We start from the raw sequence: 20,620 nt of genomic DNA, 5'->3' as shown, positions 1-20,620 counted from the left end.
AATTTTTGAAGTGATAAACAATAACGGCGGAGCTACTCATTAGAGATGTCGCGAACATAAAATTTTCCGTCCGCGAACGGCAAACGCGAATTTCCGCAAATGTTCGCGAACCGGGCGAACCACCATAGACTTCAATAGGCAGGCAAATTTTAAAGCCCACAGGGACTCTTTCTGGCCACAATAGTGATGTAAAAGTTGTTTCAAGGGGACTAACACCTGGACTGTGGCATGCCGGAGGGGGATCCATGGCAAAACTCCCATGGAAAATTATGTAGTTGACGCGGAGTTGGATTTTAATCCATAAAGGGCATAAATCACCTAACAATCCAATTTTTTTTTGAACAACGTGGTTTAAAACATCCAGTGTGTTTATACGATCAGGTATGATGTTGTATCGATCAGGTAGTGTAAGGGTTACGCCTGCTTCACAGACATTGACAGACCAAACTCCCCTTTTAATGCACCGCAAGCAACCGCAAACAGTCCATTTGCCCAACCGCAAACTCCCTATTTGTTCAAGGTTGGATACCAAGCTATCCATGTCCCGTTGATGTCATTGAAGGTTTCTTCCTCCACCCAGCCACGTACAACACCAAGGGTCCCCGAAAGGTGAATTGAATTGATTTTTCGAACGGGGAGATGGTTAAAAAAACGCTGGCTCCCTCCCCTTTGTTTGAATCCACGGTCACTGCGTCTGCGCCGTGCAATTTACTGCCCCACCCGATATGAGTGGTATTTTCTGTAGTTCTCTCTTCTCATCAGTTTAATCCCTGTTACGTCCCCAATCTGAGGTCAATTTATTGAATAGATATCTCAAACGGGGAGATGGTTAAAAAAATGCTGGCTCCCTCCCCTTTGTTTGAATCCACGCCACGGTCACTGTGTCTGCGCCATGCAATTTACTGCCCCACCCGATATGAGTGGTATTTTCTGTAGTTCTCTCTTCTCATCAGTTTAATCCCTGTTACGTCCCCAATCTGAGGTCAATTTATTGAATAGATATTTCAAACGGGGAGATGGTTAAAAAAATGCTGGCTCCCTGCCCTTTGTTTGAATCCACGCCACGGTCACTGTGTCTGCGCCATGCAATTTACTGTCACACCCGATATGAGTGCTATTTTCTGTAGTACTATTCTCATCAGTTTAATCCCTGTTACGTCCCATATCAGGGTGGGATTGCCTTTTGTGAAAATTTTTTTAGGCCGGGTACCTTCGACTGCCTTCACAGTGACAGACCAAACTCTGATACACCAAAATGAATTGATTTTAGGAACCGGGAGATGGAAAAAGCAGCTTGGTCGGTCCTCTTACTCCCAAGTTGAGGCACTGCGCGTGCACGGAGCAATGTGCTGTGACACCCTATATGAGTGGTGTCTTAACTAGTACTATTCCTATTAGTTTAATCCCTGTTACGTCCCCTATCCGGGGACATGTGTCGAATTGAATAACCATTGTCGAATTAACGAACCATTACGACATCCTGGAATAATTTAGTTCTGAGCTTTGTACTTGCTTTGTATTGGAATTGATGGGGATTTTTTAAATTGTCTGCATTATTTCTAATAAACTATTAAGAAACTTTATTATGATTTTTTTATTTTATGTATTTAAAACCCACCCATACAACTTAAAAAATATATATAATTTTTTTAATGTTTTTTCTATGAAAAATTATCCAGCCGATCGCTTTTGGTCTGATCGTAATGAAGCAACGGCCTTATCATCTGGGGTGTCAACACACTCATAGAGGTGATGATCGCTTCATTGTGATATGCAAGCCCTTTCACCACAACAAGGTAATGATCACGAAGGGGAATTGACACTTGTATGTGCCTTTTTTTTTTGTTTGTTTTTGCAGCCACAGTGCAGCACCAGAGGCCAGAAAAATTAGGCATGTACACATGCCTGAAAAATAATGTCATTGTTGCAGCCGCTGTTGTTGCAGCCGCTGTTGTAGCAGCGGCCGGAAAAAAATATGTTTTCAAGGCAGAAAGGTGACTAAAACATTGCGGCTTGAACCCTAGTTGGTGGCGGAGAATTCACGAAAGTCATCCGGTATGCAGACATTAAATACAGCAGCGTGGGGACCATTTTGAGGCCAAGGCATGTCATCAGGCCCTTTGTTAGTCAAACGCATCCCCCACTGTCAGTCCCTTCGGGATCCATGCCTCATTCATCTTAATGAAGGTGAGGTAATCAACACTTTTTTGACCGAGGCGACTTCTTTTGTCAGTGACAATGCCTCCTGCTGCACTGAAGGTCCTTTCTGACAGGACACTTGAAGCGGGACAGGCCAGAAGTTCTATCGCAAACTGGGATAGCTCAGGCCACAGGTCAAGCCTGCACACCCAGTAGTCAAGGGGTTCATCACTCCTCAGAGTGTCGATATCTGCAGTTAAGGCGAGGTAGTTTGCTACCTGTCGGTCGAGTCGTTCTCTAAGGCTGGATCCCGAAGGGCTGTGGCGATGTGTAGGACTGAAAAAGCTCCGCATGTCCTCCATCAACAACACATCTGTAAAGCGTCCTGTCCTTGCCGCCGTGGTCGTGGTAGGAGGAGGATTACTTTCACCTCTTCCCCTGTTAGATTCCCGTTGTGCTGTGACATCCCCCTTATAAGCTGTGTAAAGCATAATTTTTAGTTTTGTTTTGAACTGCTGCATCCTTTCTGACTTTCGGTAAGTTGGTAACATTTCCGCCACTTTCTGCTTATACCGGGGGTCTAGTAGTGTGGCCACCCAGTACAGGTCGTTCTCCTTCATCCTTTTTATACGAGGGTCCCTCAACAGACATGACAGCATGAAAGACCCAATTTGCACAAGGTTGGATACCGAGCTACTCATTTCCCGTTCCTTGTCCTCACTGATGTCATTGACGGTCTGTTCTTCACCCCAGCCACGTACAACACCACGGGTCCCAGATAGGTGAAAACAACGAGCACCCTGGGATGCCTGCTGTGGTTGGTCTTCCTCCTCCTCAAAGCCACATTCCTCCTCTGACTCCTCTTCCTCACACTCCTCTTCCAGTGTTGCTGCAGGTCCAGCAAGCGATGATGACAAGGCTGTTTCTGGTGGTGATGGTGACCACAACTCTTCCTCTTCATGCTCATCTACAGCCTGATCCAGCACTCTTCGCAGGGCATGCTCCAGGAAGAAAACAAATGGGATGAGGTCGCTGATGGTGGCCTTCGGTGCGACTGACTAGGTTTGTCACCTCCTCAAAAGGACGCATGAGCCTACAGGCATTGCGCATGAGCGTCCAGTAACGTGGCAAAAAAATTCACAGCTCCGCAGAGGCAGTCCTAGCACCCCGGTCATACAAATACTCGTTGACGGCTTTTTCTTGTTGGAGCAGGCGGTCGAACATTAAGAGTGTTGAATTCCAACGTGTCGGGCTGTCGTAAATCAAGCGCCTCACTGGCATGTTGTTTCGGCACTGAATGTCTGAAAAGTGCGCCATGGCCGTGTAGGAACGCCTGAAATGGCCACACACCTTCCTGGCCTGCTTGAGGACGTCCTGTAAGCCTGGGTACTTAGACACAAAGCGGTGTACAATGAGATTCAACACATGTGCCATGCACGGCACATGTGACAACTTGCCCAAATTCAATGCCGCCAACAAATTGCTTCCATTGTCACACACCACTTTGCCGATCTCCAGTTGGTGCGGGGTCAGCCACTGATCCACCTGTACGTTCAGGGCGGACAGGAGTGCTGGTCCGGTGTGATTCTCTGCTTTCAGGCAAGTCAACCCCAAGACAGCGTGACACTGTCGTATCCGGGATGTGGAATAGCCCCTGGGGAGCTTGGGGGATTCAGTTGATGTGCAGCCAGACGCTGCAGCAGAAGAGGACTCAGCCGAGGAGGTTATGGAAGAGGATGGAGTAGAAGGAGTAGAGGAGGTGGCAGTAGGCCTGCCTGCAAGTCGTGGCGGTGTCACCAACTCCGCTGCAGAGACACGCATTCCATGCTTGTCAGCCGTCAGCAGGTTGACCCAATGCGCAGTGTAGGTGATATACCTGCCCTGACCGTGCTTTGAAGACCAGGTATCAGTGGTCAGATGGACCCTTGCCCCAACACTATATGCCAGAGATGCCATGACTTCCTTTTCAATCACTGAGTAGAGGTTTGGGATTGCCTTTTTTTGAAGAAAAAATTTGTCCGGGTACCTTCCACTGTGGTGTCCCAATAGCGACAAATTTTTTGAAGGCCTCAGACTCCACCAGCTGGTATGGTAAAAGCTGGCGGGCTAAGAGTTCCGTCAAGCCAGCTGTCAGACGCTGGGCAGGGGGTGACTCTGGGACATTGGCTTCCTACGCTCAAACATTTCCTTTACAGACACCTGACTGTGGGCAGATGAGATGGAACTGCTGAAGGTGAGAGGCGGAGTGGCGGGTGGTTGAGAGGGGGCAAGGAGGACAGCAGTGGTTGACGTGGCTGAAGATGCTGGACCAGGAGGAGGATGGTGGCTTTGAGCTTGTGTGCTGCTTCTACTCGTCATCATGTGTTGATCCCATAGGCGTTTGTGATGTGCGATCATGTGCCTTATCAAAGCAGTTGCACCTAGGTGGGTGTTGGATTTCCCACGACTCAGTTTCTTTTGGCACAGGTTGCAAATGGCATCGCTGTTGTCAGAGGCAGACACACAAAAAAAATGCCACACTACTGAGCTTTGCAATGACGGCATTCTGGTGGTGGCAGCAGCATGTGTTGATTGGCGTGCTTTCTGGCTGACCCCGGGTGCCGATACATGCTGTCTGACTGTGCCACTAGCTCCTTGCGACGACCTCCCCCTGCTTCCAACTCATCTCCTCCTTCTCTCTGTCTCCCCTTCTGAACTTTCCCCCTCTTCTTCTTCTCTTCGAGCAGGCACCCACGTGGCATCTGACACCTCAGCAAAGGAAGCAGCAGCGGGTACAACATCATCATCATCATCACACTGTACGTCCATGTGTGTAATGCTGCCTGACTGAGACATATCCCTGTTATCTCCATCCTCTGGCAATAATGATTGCACATCACTAATTTCATCCAAATGATGTGTAAATAACTCCTCTGAGGGATCAAGTGAAGCGGCTGTGGTGGCTGTGGTGGTAGTGGTGGTGGTGGCGGCGGGCGGGAGAGTGGTAACTTGAGAGCAGATGACCAAAGCTGATCTGGAGGAGGATGGTGCGTCAAGGTTCTTAGCGGAAGCTGTTGAAGATTGGGTGTCCTGTGTAAGCCAGTCAACTATTTTCTCAGAATTTTTTGGGTTCAGGGTACGTGGCCTCTGAACACTGGGCATTATTCCAGGGCCAGTGGAAATCACAGCACCATGAACACGACGGCCCCTGCGGCGTGGCCTGCCTCTACCTGTCATTTTTTATTAGATAAGTGTTACTATGCGTGCAAGGTACTGTGCCACCCTATATAAGTGGTGGGCAGTGGACATAGTACAGTCTGTGTGGGCCTGACACACACTGGCTTGCAACTGTGATTATATCACAGAAAAATATTAAATAGAATTTTTTTTTATCTGCGAGGTATTTGTGAGTGAATGACACCCTGTAACAGTATAAGTGGAGGTCTAGCCACTAGCCAGTGGACACAATACAGTCTGTGTGGGCCTGACACACACGGGCTTGCAACTGTGATTATATCACAGAAAAATATTAAATAGAATTTTTATTTATCTGCGAGGTATTTGTGAGTGAGTGACACCCTGTAACGGTATAAGTGGAGGTCTAGCCACTAGCCAGTGGCCACAATACAGTCTGTGTGGGCCTGACACACACGGGCTTGTGACTGAGCCTGCAGCCTCTCACACACGGGCAGGCAACTGCAATATATGTATATATAAAATAAAATAAAAAAGCAGACTGATGTACCAGCCCTAAAAAGGGCTTTTTGGGGTGCTGTCAGGACGCTGTCCTTACAGCAGATGAGTCTGTGGACACAGAACACTGCCCTAGCTAACGCTTTCCCTATTGAATCAGCAGCAGCAGCACTGTCCCTCCTCTCACTGAGAATGCAGATTCCGAATGAATCTAAAATGGATGCTGTCCAGGAGGTGGGAGGGTCTGGGAGGGAGGGTCTGCTGCTGATTGGCTGGAATGTGTCTGCTGACTGTGAGGTACAGGGTCAAAGTTTACTCAATGATGATGTATAGGGGGCGGACCGAACATCGCATATGTTCGGCCGTCGCGGCGAACGCGAACAAGCTATGTTCGCCGGGAACTATTCGCCGGCGAACTATTCAGGCCATCTCTATCTAGGAGTAGGAGGTTGAGGAGGCGGTGGATGGGTGGATGTGGCGGTGTAGGTTAACGTGGCGGTGTAGGTGGAAGCGGCGGTGAAGGGCGAATAGGTAGCCAACACTGATTTTGTTTTAAATTGGGGTATCCCCCAAAATATTGGGACATATAACAAAATAAAACAAAGAATAAGTGCACTTGAGTACAAGAATAAATGGTTGAGGCTGGTATAAATGTCTATTCTGCACAAGGTACGGACAAGTCCTGTGGGATCCATGCCTGGTTCATTTTAATAAACGTAAGCTTGTCCACATTGGCTGCGGCCTGTGATAATGCTCTCTGCCGTGTTAAACACACGTTCACACTATACACTGGCTGCAGGGCAGGTCAGCACCTCCAAGGCTGACAAAGCTTTTCCACATTTGGGCCATGCTAACCCTGCCTTCTCAGGTGCTGGCGGTGCCCCAGCTGCGTTGGCGACCTCTTCCTCCTCCTCTGCCTTCGCCTTGTGCTTCCACTGTGCCCCCGCTGTCAGGTGGGAATGCTATCATCAGCGTGCGCTTGTAGTCGCGCATCTTCCGATCGGTAAAAGATGTTTTCACTAAATTTAGTTCCCTGTCAGCAATGCAGAGCAGGGGTTCATTCATGGCAAAAGGGGGTTTATGTCACCCAGCAATAGAACAGAGGATTTTGAGAGATTTAGCCCCCTGTCACCCAGGCACAGCAGGGGTTTCTTCACGGCAAAAGGGGGTTCATGTCACCCAGCAATAGAACAGACGATTTTGAGAGATTTAGGCCCCTGTCACCCAGGCACAGCAGGGGTTCATTCACGGCAAAAGGAGGTTCATGTCACCCAGCAAAAGAAAAGACGATTTTGAGAGATTTAGGCCCCTGTCACCCAGGCACAGCAGGGGTTTGTATACGCCAAAAATTGTAAAATGTCACCCGACAATTGAAAATAAGAATTTTTTCAATTTAGGGCACTAAAATTGGCACTTTTTTTGCATTAAAATGGCTCTAAAATAGTCCTTGAAAAGGCTAGAGGGATGTAAAAGGCAGTAAAATGTGCTTAAGAGCATGGCAACTGCTCTGCAAACAAATGCGGATAGGGAAATGACTTAAAATAAAATTAAATAACTAAAAATTACAAATTATTAACCTGCAACTCAGAGAAGGAGGTGGATATGGAGTCGGAGGTTGAGGAGGCGGTGAATGTGGTGTTGTAGGTGGAGGCAGCAATAGAGGAGGAGGAGGCAGCCAACAATGTTTTTTATTGGGGTAGGTAGCCCCCAATATATTTTGACAAATAAAAAAAAAGAAAACAAAGAATTATTGCACTTGACTTGAGTACAAGAATGTATGTTTGATGGTGGTATCAATGTCTATTCTGTACAAGGTACAGACAAGTCTTGTGGGATCCAAGCCTGGTTCATTTTAATGAACGTGAGCTTGTCCACGTTGGCTGTGGACAGGAAGCTGCATCTGTCTGTAATGACGCCTCCTACCGTGCTAAATACACGTTCAGAGAGTACACTGGCTGCAGGGCATACAGGACAAGCTCTGGCCATGTGGACAATTTGGAGACCCAGAAGTTGAATGGGGCAGAACCATCAGTAAGTACGTGTAGTCGTGTGCACAGGTACTGTTCCACCATGTTGTTCAAATGCTGCCTCCTGCTAACATGCTCCATTTCAGCAGTTGGGGCCGGTTGTTGCGGCGAGGTGACAAAGCTTTTCCGCATGCTAACCCTGCCTTCTGAGGTGCTGGCGCTGACACAGCTGCGTTGGCGACCTCTTCCTCCTCCCCTGCCTTCGCCTTATGCTTCCACTTGTCCCCCGGTGTCAGTCGGGAATGCTCTCAGTAGCGTGTCTACCAGCGTGCGCCTGTAGTCGCGCATCTTCCGATCACGCTCCAGTAAGGCAATTAAGGACGGCACATTGTCTTTGTAACAGGGATCCAGCAGGGTGGCCACCCAGTAGTCAGCACACATTAAAATGTGGGCACCTCTGCTGTCGTTGCGCAGGCACTGCAGCATGTAGTCGCTCATGTGTGCCAGGCTGCCCAGAGATAAGGACAAGCTGTCTTCTGTGGGAGGCGTATCGTCTGCGTCCTCCATATCCCCCCAGCCACGCACCAGTCATGGGCCCGAGCTGCGTTGGATGCCACCCCGCTGTGAACATGCTTCATCCCCATCCTCCTCCTCCTCGTCCTCGTCCTCCAGTAGTGGGCCCTGGCTGGCCAAATTTGTACCTGGCCTCTGCTGTTGCAAAAATCCTCTTTCTGAGCCACTTCTAAAAGACTGGCCTGAAAGTGTTAGAGATGACCCCTCTTCCTTCTCCTCGTCCTGGTCCACATCCTCTTCCATCATCGCCCTAAGTGTTTTCTCAAGGAGACATAGAAGTGGTATTGTAAGGCTGATAACGGTGTCATCGCCGCTGGCCATGTTGGTGGAGTACTCGAAACAGCACAACAGGGCACACAGGTCTCGCATGGAGGCCCAGTCATTGGTGGTGAAGTGGTGCTGTTCCGCAGTGCGACTCACCCATGGGAGCTGCAGCTGAAACTCCACTATGGCCTGCTGCTGCTCGCACAGTCTCTCCAACATGTACAAGCATGTGCAAGGTGGAGTTCCACCTGGTGGGCACGTCGCATATGAGGCGGTGAGCGGGAAGGCCGAAGTTACGCTGTAGAGCAGACAGCCGAGCAGCGGCAGGATAAGAACACCGGAAGCGTGCACAGACGGCCCGCACTTTACGCAGCAGCTCTGACATGTCGGTGTAGTTGTGAATTAATTTCTGCACCACCAAATTCAGCACATGCGCCAGGCAAGGGATGTGCGTCAAACCATTATCGTACACCACCAGGCCGGGCTTGAGGCTCACTGGTAGCAAACACTCGTCGGTCTGTTGTTCTATACCCCGCCACAACTCCAGCGCGGTGTGGGGCCTGTCCCCCAAACACATCAGTTTTAGAATGGCCTGCTGACGTTTACCCCTGGCTGTGCTGAAGTTGGTGGTGAAGGTCTGTCACTGACCGGATGAGGAGGTGGTAGAAGAGGAGGAGGAAGCCAAGTAGGAAGAGGAGGCAACAGGAGGCAAAGAATGATGCCCTGCGATCCTTGGCGGCGGAACGACGTGCGCCAAACAGCTCTCCACCTGGGGCCCAGCCGCCACTACATTTACCCAGTGTGCAGTTAGGGAGATATAGCGTCCCTGGCCATGCTTACTGGTCCATGTATCTGTGGTTAGGTGGACCTTGCCACAGATGGCATTGCGCAGTGCACACTTGATTTTTCCGATACTTGGTTGTGCAGGGAGGGCACGATTCTCCTGGAGAAGTAGTGGCGGCTGGGAACGACGTACTGTGGGACAGCAAGCGACATGAGCTGTTTGAAGCTGTCTGTCTCCACCAGCCTGAATGACAGCATTTCAAAGGCCAGTAGTTTAGAAATGCTGGCATTCAGGGCCAGGGATCGAGGGTGGCTAGGTGGGAATTTACGCTTTCTCTCAAAGGTTTGTGAGATGGAGAGCTGAACGTTTCCGTGTGACATGGTGGAGATGCTTGGTGACGGAGGTGGTGTTGTTGGTGGCACATCCTCTGTTTGTTGGGCGGGAGGTGCTAACGATCCTCCAGAGGCGAAGGAAGAGGCAGAGGCAGCAGCAGAAGAGGGAGCAGGAGGGGCCTGAGCCTTTTTTGGTTTTGAAGATGCTTACTCTACTGCAGCCCGTGTCTCGCATGTAGATGCCTGGTCATGCAGGTTGTGCTAAGGTTCAGAACGTTAATGCCTCACTTCAGGCTCCGATGGCACAGCGTGCAAACCACTCGGGTCTTGTCGACAGCACATTGTGTGAAGAAGTGCCATGCAAGGGAACTCCTTGATGCTGCCTTTGGTGTGCTCGGTCCCTGGTGGCGGTGGCCAGTAGCAGGCGAACTGTTTCGGCGACGGCTGCTCTGCATTTGCACCCTGCTCCCGCTTTTGCTACGCTGTTGGCTCGGTCTCACCACTGCCTCTTCCTCCGAACTCTGAAAGCCAGTCGAATGACCTTCATTCCATGTGGGGTCTAGGACCTCATCGTCCCCTGCATCGTCTTCCACCCAGTCTTCCTCCCTGACCTCCTTTTCGGTCTGCACACTGCAGAAAGACGACGCAGTTGGCACCTGTGTTTTGTCATCATCAGAGATGTGTTGAGGTGGTATTCCCATGTCCTCATCAGGAAACATAAGTGGTTGTGCGTCAGTGCATTATATGTCTTCCACCGCTGGGGAAGGGCTAGGTGAATGCCCTTGGGAAACCCTGCCAGCAGAGTCTTCAAACAGCATAAGAGACTGCTGCATGACTTGAGGCTCAGACAGGTTCCCCGATATGCACGGGGGTGATGTGACAGACTGATGGGCATGGGTTTCAGGCGCCACCTGTGCACTTTCTGCAGAAGACTGGGTGGGAGATAATGTGAATGTGCTGGATCCACTCGTCGGCCACCCAATTGACTAGCGCCTGTACTTGCTCAGGCCTTACCATCCTTAGAACGGCATTAGGCCCGACCAAATATCGCTGTAGATTCTGGCGGCTACTGGGACCTGAGGTAGTAGGTTCAGTAGGACGTGTAGCTGTGGCAGAACGGCCACGTCCTCTCCCTGCACCAGAGGCTCCACCAACACCACCACCGCGACCATGACCGCGTCCCTTATTAGATGTTTGCCTAATAGTTAGCGTTCACAAAGCAAAGTAAAAATTGGTTAAGTATATTAAAAATAATTAACCGCCAATATAAACCCTGATGTAGGGTATTGCACTCAAATTTTTTTTTTTAACTCTATATGACAGCGGTATTTGTGGCCTAAATGTGACTGTATTCGATGTACATTAAATCCAAAATGATCAGTATGTGAACACATGGTTTATTTCAACCGCAGTAAACAAATGGCCATATTTGTGGCCTAAATGTGACTGTCACCTATGCACGTGTAATCAAAGATGACTAGTATATGAACACACGGTTTATTAAAACCGCAGTAAACGAATGGCCGTATTTGTGGCCTAAATGTGACTGTATTCTATGTACGTTAAATTCAAAATGAGCAGTATATGAACACACGGTTTATTTCAACCGCAGTAAACGAATGGCCGTATTTGTGGCCTAAATGTGACTGTCACCTATGCACGTGTAATCAAAGATGACCAGTATATGAACACACGGTTTATTTAAACCGCAGTAAATGAATGGCCGTATTTGTGGCCTAAATGTGACTGTATTCTATGTATGTTAAATTCAAAATGAGCAGTATATGAACACACAGTTTATTTCAACTGCAGTAAACAAATGGCTATATTTGTGGCCTAAATGTGACTGTCACCTATGCACGTGTAATCAAAGATTACCAATATATGAACACACGGTTTATTTCAACCACAGTAAACGAATGGCCATATTTGTGGCCTAAATGTGACTGTATTCTATGTACGTTAAATTCAAAATGTGCAGTATATGAACACATGGTTTATTTAAACCGCAGTAAACGAATGGCCGTATTTGTGGCCTAAATGTGACTGTCATCTATGCACGTGTAATCAAAATTGCCCAGTATGTGAACACACGGTTTATTTCAACCGCAGTAAACGAATGGCTGTATTTGTGGCCTAAATGTGACTGTATTCTATGTACGTTAAATTCAAAATGAGCAGTATATGAACACACGGTTTATTTCAACCGCAGTAAACGAATGGCCGTATTTGTGGCCAAAATGTGACTGTATTCTATGTACGTTAAATCCAAAATGAGCAGTATATGAACACACGGTTTATTTAAACCGCAATAAACGAATGGCCGTATTTGAAGCCTAAATGTGACTGTATTCTATGTACGTTAAATTCAAAATGAGCAGTATATGAAGACACGGTTTATTTCAATCGCAGTAAACGAATGGCCGTATTTGTGGCCTAAATGTGACTGTCACCTATGCACGTGTAATCAAAGATGACCAGCAAAAAAGCTGTATTTCTGGACTAGCAGACATGCAGATAGATAGTGCTGCACCAGCATGTCTGCATAAAATGGCTGCCGATTAGGTATTCATAGTGACAAACTGAAGTAAAAAAAAATTGCGTTTTCAACAGAAGTTGGCTTAAAAAAACTGTGCATGGCACCCACAAAACACATTGGATTGAGATCGCTGAGTTAGGCCGAATGCACACGGCCATGTTTCACAGCCGTGAGCGGTCCGTGGTAACACGGGCTGGATTCCTGCTGAGAGCAGGAGCGCACGGCGTCATTGGTGTACTGCCGCCGCAGTACAGTAATACATTGGTATAGATCATACCAGTGTATTACTGTACTGCGGCGGCAGTACACCAATGACACCGTGCGCTCCTGCTCTCAGCAGGAATCCAGCCCGTGTTACCACGGACCGCTCACGGCTGTGTCATACCACGGCTGTGTCATACCAGTGTATTACTGTACTGCGGCGGCAGCAGGAAGCGCCGCCATGGCAACCAATGACGCCGTGCGCTCCTGCTCTCAGCAGGAATCCAGCCCGTGTTACCACAGATCGCTCAGGACCAGTGGCGTAACTACCAGGGAAGCAGCTGCTAAGTGTACAGCTATACACATGACAGCTGCCCCAACACACCCAGCACTGCTATATCTCTATATGACAGTTATCCCAGCACACTCAGCTCTACTATATCTCTATATATATGAGCAGCTGTTATGTGTATAGATGTACACTTAGCCAGCTATAACAGTAGAAGTCTCAAATTTTTTCAGTCAGCAGCAATGTGTCTCCTATGGTCTAGTGGTTAGATGCTTTTCCTCTGATACAGAAGGTCGTGGGTTTGAATCCCAGCAGACACCTTTTATGAAATATAAGCACTGACTCCATATATGGACATACAGAGCGGGACACAGGAAGAGGCTGACATGGAGGTAAGTAGAAGTGTTTATATATTTTTTTTTAATACCCGACTGTTACTGCCATGGGGGGAGCGGGGGGCACTTGATACTGGCACATGGGGGGAGGCACCTGATACTGGCACCTGGGGGGGAGGGGGTGTTGGCACCTGATACTGGCACATTGGGGGGGGGGGAGAGGGGTTGGCACCTGATACTGGCACATGGGGGGGGGGGAGGCACCTGATACTGGCACATTGGGGGGGGGGAGAGAGGGGTTGGAAAATGATACTGGCACATGGGGGGGGAGAGAGGCACCTGATACTGGCACCTGGGGGGGGGGGGAGGGGTTGGCGCCTGATACTGGCACCTGGGGGGGGGGGAGAGGGGTTTGCACCTGATACTGGCACCTGGGGGGGGGGTGGCATCTGATACTGGCACATGGGGGGGGAAGAGAGGCACCTGATACTGGCACATGGGGGGGAGAGGGGTTGGCACCTGATACTGGCACATGGGGGGGATGCACCTGATGCTGGCACATGGGGGGAGGCACCTGATACTGGCACCTGGGGGGTCAGGGGGGGTTGGCACCTGATACTGGCACATGGGGGGGGAAAGAGAGGCATCTGATACTGGCACATGGGGGGAGAGGGGTTGGCACCTGATACTGGCACCTGGGGAAGGGGGGAGAGGCACTTGATACTGGCACTTTTTTTTTGTGGGGGGGGGAGGTGGCACTATGATACTGGGACATGTGGGGGGGGGGAGGAGAAAGGCACTTGATACTGGCACATGATGGGGGGGGGCATTATGGGGGACACTAGGCCGGCAGCCTATCAGAGGCCGGACACTGAGGGGCATCTACTGGGGCACTATATATGGGGCATTTTATACTGGTACATTATGGGGGGCACTAGCAGGAAGGGGGGAGAGGAGCACTATGGAGGCATTTACTGGGGGCACTATATAGGGGTATTTTATACTGGGACATTATGGGGGCACTATGGGGACATTAGCTCAACTGGGGGCATTACAAGGGGGTATTTTTGCACTGTCACATTATAAGGAGAATTATTACTACTGGGGGGGGGGGCATTATGGTGGGCTTTATTACTCCCCCATGGTATGACCCCCTAGTAGCAGCACCAGCCTCTCCCTGCTCTGCTATCCCTCTGCCCCTTCTCCAAATCCTTATTATGAAATCTTTCTCATTAGGATAAAGCACAACATCAGCTCCGCCGAGCCCCCGGCCAAAGTGTTGAAGTGGTGTCCGAGATCCCCAAGGGTCAAGTAACTGTAAGTTTTCATGTGAAATATGTTTGTTATACACATATAGTATCCACTGTGCCACACAATATACAGTATACCGCTACACTGTGCCCCACAATATACAGTATACCGCTACACTGTGCCAAAGGAGTGGGGTTTACACAGGAGGAGGAAGGTGCGAAGCGCGCTGGGGGGGGGGGGGCCTTACAAATATTTGCTGTGGGGCCCAGTCACTTCTAGTTACGCCCCTGCTCAGGACTGTGAAACACGGCCGTGTGCATTCGGCCTAATAAGGCAGTTCTTCTTAGTATTTATCCTTGATCTGTCCCTGACAGCAGCAGCATCCTCTCCCTACACTAAGAATAGCAGAGTGACGTGCAGCGCTACGTGACTCAGCCTTATATAGAGGCTGGGTCACATGCTGCAGTTGGCCAATCACAGCCATGCCAATAGTAGTCATGGCTGTGATGGCTTCTAAGGGAACACAGTTAAACGCTTGTTGATTGGCTGCTTTGCAGCCTTTCAAAAAGCGCGATAAATATCGCCGAACACGAACCCAAACTTTTACGTAAATGTTCGGGTTCGGGTCCGGATCCAAAAAAAGCTAAAGTTCGGTACGAACCCGAACTTTACAGTTCGGGTTCGCTAAACTCTACTGATGAACTATTGCTGTGTCTTCTGTTACCATGTGAGACAATATTCTCTCTTTTTGTGTTAGACTACGTAGCGACATACAAAGAGAGATATACATAAATATAATATCTACTATTTATGCAATATCAATAAGCATTATATTCATAACTTGCATTTTATTTATTTTTGGGCTTTTATTATTGTTGAGGGGGTGATGTTTACATGGGATTGCATGTTGGAGGTGGCTGGGGAGGGGTGATATTATTAACATGGGACTGTATTTTGGAGGGGTCTGTAGATAGAAAGAGATGTTATTTACATGGGACTATATATTGGAGGGGCTGAAGGGAGAGGAGTGATGTTATTTACATGGGACTGTATTTTGGAGGGGGCAGGAGAGATAGTGTGATGTTATTTACATGGGACTGTATGGTGGAGGGAGGAATATAACTACAGGGGGCACTGCAGGGGGCATTATGAATACTGGAGGCACTTCAGGGTGAGCATTATAACAGTAGGGGGCAGTATAAATACTGGGGGCACTGTCGGGGTATTATAAATACTGGGGATATTAGGCGTCTTATTACTAGTGGGGGCTCTATAGGAGGGTCTTATAGATCTCCCTTTTTTCTACTAAGAGCACTATGGGGGCCTTATCACTACTGAGGGGTCTGTAGAGAGCTTTATTCCCACTGGGGGAACAGTAGGGTCCTTATTTCTACTGGGGGCTCTGTAAGGATATTATTAATACTGGGGGGGCTTTTCTACTAATGGAGACACTCTTGGGGAGCATTATCACAGTTAGGGGCACTATAGGGGGCAGTATTACTAATGGAGGCACTCTTGGGGAGCATTATCACTGTTGGGGGCACTGTAGGGGGCAGTACTACTAAAGAGGGTATTCTAGAAGGAAATTACTATTGGTTGGACTATGAGGAGCACTATTACTATAGGGGCACTCCTTTTTCTTCAGGATAGTATTTAGGGGTATTGGGGGGCACTGCGACACAGTTGGGACTCCAGGTTGGAAGATGATGATAGAAATGTGAGGAAGCTAAGATGTCTGTGTGTCACACTCTGCAGAGACGAGGCGCGGCTGAAAGAAGTTGTCCAGAGAGAATGGAGAAGATGATGACAGGGAAGATCTACATCGGAGGAGATGGCACCTGGGAGGCACTGGATGTGAGAGGTAGTTGCTGCTGTATAGCAAGTACAGCAAAATGCGGTGTGTGGGGGAAGAGTCGATTTAGAGAACTGGGCCATATTTATTGGGGCTTGGGCCCCGAATCTTTCGTGACCCTAGCAACGCCCCTGGTAAAGACAATTGAACAGAATATCGCTAATGAGCGTTACTAGTAATGCTAGTTAACGATGATCTTGCGGTGTAAATGTACCGTCAATTACCCGATGAACGAGCAGAACGCTGTGCAAACACAGTCTGCTGCCGGGAAACAACGAGACAGTATGGGGAAGATTAAAGGTATTAGCGATCGCTCCTCCCCATACTCCGGAGGAGATCGTTGCTCGTAAATGCATCGTTCTCCTCCGCTAGCGATCAGCAGATTGTCAGGAAGGAACACTTCCTCCCCGACAATCTGCTAGATCGCCGTCCTGTGTAAAGGAACTGTAAAGCTAGTTTCACAGTACCGCTAAAATCTTGCCGCAGAGGAACAGCCTGCTGGAGTTCAAGGTATCCGGCATAGCTGGATACCAAATTTCCCTGACAGAGTCCATAGCCTGTAATGAGAGCCAGTAGGGATCCAGCCTGTTTCCAGCATTAGTGGCAGGATTTGGCCGAATAAGGCCTCTTTTACACGGGCGTCGCGTGTGAGGGCCGGATAGGATGCGGGTGCGTCGCAGGAAAATGCGTGATTTTTCTGTGCGAGTGCAAAGCGTTTTAATGCGTTTTGTACGCGCGTGAGAAAAATCGGCATGTTTGGTACCCAGACCCGAACCCGGACTTCTTTACAGAAGTTCGGGTTTGGGTTAGGTGTTCTGTAGATTTTATTATTCTCCCTTATAACATGGTTATAAGGGAAAATAATAGCAATCCTAATACAGAATGCTAAGTAAATTAGGGGTGGAGGGGTTAAAAAATAATAAACAAATTTAACTCACCCCAACCACATGGTGATGGACCATGTGATGAGCGCAGTCACGTCATCAAAGGTCCTTTACCCAGGTCCTGAAGATAGAAGAAAGAAGAGGAGATCCGCTATGCGACCAAGTTAATGGGGTGAGTTAAATTTGTTTATTATTTTTTAACCCCTCCATCCCTAATTTACTTATTCATTTATTCTGTATCAGGAATGCTATTATTTTCCCTTATAACCATGTTATAAGGGAAAATAATAAAGATCGGGTCCCCATCCCGATCATCTCCTTAGCAACCAAGCAAGTGCGGATGCTTGCGATTTTAACGCAGCCCCATTCACTTCTATGGGGCCTGCGTTGCGTGAAAAACACACAATATAGAGCATGCTGCGATTTTCGTGCAACGCACAAGTGCAGCGTGAAAATCACCACTCATGTGCACAGCCCCATAGAAATGAATGGGTCCGGATTCAGTGCGGGTGCAATGCGTTCACCTCACGCATTGCACCCGCGAGGAAAACTCACCCGTGTGAAAGAGGCCTAAAAGTCGTTGCTTATTGGGAACAAACATTTGTAGGAAAGTTTGTCACCGATAATTTGCCCAACAATTGGGCGGTGTAAATGAAGCATAAAGCTTAAAGACAGTCGGTGCCTATAGTTTCCTGGTATGTAGATCTGGACTGATCAGAAAAATAAAAGTTTGTAAGCCTACCATATACTTGTGATATTACAGATAGCAAATAATGAGATTGCAAAGATGTGTGCTCTGGAAAACTCAGCTCTGCTACGTCTGTGTAACTGGTAACAGGAGAGCAAAGGTTTACTAACAGTATAGAAATTAGTATAATAACTTATGGCAAGGAATTCAGAAGTGTAACACAAGACAGCTAAAGATTTGTGCTGTATACTTGTTTTTGAGGTTGCTGATCTTTGCTGCCGTCAACATCCCTAACAAGAAACAGGACACACAAATATGCCGTAAAGTCTCTGGTCTGTTCAGCTTTTTTTTTAACCTGAGACGTTCACAAGTGTGTGACATCTCTGATATTAGCAGACCGCAAATGTCAGGTCAGCCTTTTGTTGCCCCAACTGATCCTTTGTGGAGACCTCAAACACCCAAAACAACAGGAAATGCTCTGGAGAAACTCCACATCAGTTGAAAACCGAAATCTTAACGCAAGGGTAACAAACCAAGCAAACAAACATTTTCCGACTAGTACATAAGCGATAGTAATTCCTGGAACTAGACAAATAGCACACCATAATAGCAGTAAACAGATGACTCCTCCAGCTACGCATTGCACTCTTTCATTCTCTTCCAGGGTTTTCTATTTTTATGCCTTTTTAGCACATTCAAGACATTTGCTATTTATTTTAGATTTTATGTCCCTCAGAACTGTAAGTCACAGCGAGGCAAAGCCGCCGGCAGCCAGTGAGGTCTAGTCGGAGAAGCTGAGAAGTTAAATATCAGCAGTTCAGTTTTGTTGTGAAAGCAGTTTCTATTGTAGACGTGTTGACTCTTTTTTTATCGTCTATTTCTTTTAGGTATGATTCATAGTCAGGCAGGGGCCTAATGGTAAAAAGATGCTTTCTGGTTTATTTCTTCAATAATAATGCGTGGCATGCAGAGCTAAATTATAAGGAGGCCAAGATATGGTCCAGTGTTGTAAGATGGAAAGTGGGAATCAAAGGTTATCAAGAGGAGAAGGTGTGAAGAAATGTCATCTGTTTTCTCATCTGAAACAATGGGTTAATTTTGCTAGGGTATGCCCCCATTGTCTGATAGGTGCAGTTCCCACTGCTGGGACCTGCATCTATCTCCTAAACGGAGCACCGAAAATGGTAGAGGGTGCACTGCGCATGCGCAGATGCTCTCCATTCATTTCTGAGCTGGCTCAGTTATTTCCGTCGGGCCCATTGAAGTGAATGGGAGCAGTGGCTGGTCATTTGTGGTGCACTCCCATTCACTTCTATGAAGAAATAGCTTGATGGTGGCCAGGATGGAGTCCTCCAGCCAGCACTTTGGCCCTCTCCATTCTCGATATAGGTGCGAGTCCCAGTGGTGAGACCTGCATCTATCAGACAATGGGGGCATATCCTAGCAATATGCCCCCATTGTCTCAGATGAGAATACCCCTTTAAGGGGGTTGGCCCATCTTAGACATTGGTGGCATATCACTAGGTTCTTAACTATGGGACCCGCACCTATCTCTAGAATAGAGCCCGAAAACGGAGCATGCGCAGTCGTCTTCCATTCATTTCTAATGGACTGCCGAAATAGCCAAGTGCTGGCTCGACAATTTTCTTCAGCCCAATGGAAGTGAATGGAGCAGTGGCCATGGTTGCACGTTGAGCTTCCCTTTCATTTCTATGCGGCTTTCGAAAAAAGCCACATGCGTCTGTCAGGAATATGGATTATCGATCAATGGCAGCCATGATTTTCATTTAGTTCACCTTGGTCAGTGTACATGCAAAATAATTTCTCACTTCAACCCTCGTCTTGTCAGATAGCAGAGGTAGTGAAATCCACAGGTGTCCTGGCTTCAAGCAAGCCACTTTTTTACAAATTCACTTGTCCTCCAGTCAGCCAGGAACCAAGTCGATGTAACAGGAAGAATCTCTTAGCACGAGGTCTAAGCCATTCCCCAGTTCAATCAAATCTAGCAGACAGCATGGAACTGGCGATTTATAAGGAATTATGAATCACCCAGCCATCACAGGCACAAACTGGATACCTATTTGTGCCCCTGTGGCCACGAGGAACAGGCCCGTGGTCATGGTTTGGTGTTGGGATGCCAGGGTAGGGAGATATTCATATCTCCCCACAGACACTAAATAACGGTACCATGCTTGGACTATACTTGTAGCCGGACCCCAGTGGGTCTGTTGGTCCCAGAACCATCTCCCTGTGACCTTCTGGTCTGGAGCTATGAACCCTAAAGTGTTTTGTGGGTCATTGGCTGCCAGCCCAGAAGAGGGGGAGTGGTCCCTTTCCAGAGGCGGGAAGAGGAGGGGCCGGTTACAGTTTAAATTGCTTGTGCCAGCAAGTGGGCGGGTTTTTCGATGAAAGGGGGTCACATTGTGCCATGTGTTTGGAGAGACCTGAAAACTGCTGACATCACCGCCCCCACCTCACTGCAGCCAAGGACTATTACACCATCATAACCCAAAGGAACATTCATCTACCCGGTAACTGACTTGTACTCAGTGTAATCCTGTTTGTACCATACTACGTGTATTCGTAACCTCAGACCACTGTATATATTCTCTGTGTAAATTGTGTTATATCTAGTGTGCCCTTACGGCGATTAAATATATAATTTAATCTTGTGCTGTCTTGTATCTCGATCACGAATACCCACGTCCGTGTTTCGACCCAGTTATAAGCTACTGCGGGTTGGTTTCTCACCCTATATAATCCCGTTAGCGGAACGGGCTTATATCAAACGAGAAGCTGGTGGCAGATTTCCCGGGCTGAGGAAGCGCTGTTTCACTGGGTCAGTGACCA

The sequence above is a fragment of the Bufo bufo genome, chromosome 2 (genome assembly GCF_905171765.1).
Source record: "Bufo bufo chromosome 2, aBufBuf1.1, whole genome shotgun sequence".
Classification (NCBI taxonomy): Eukaryota; Metazoa; Chordata; class Amphibia; order Anura; family Bufonidae; genus Bufo; species Bufo bufo.
Note: the sequence above shows the minus strand (reverse complement) of the source record.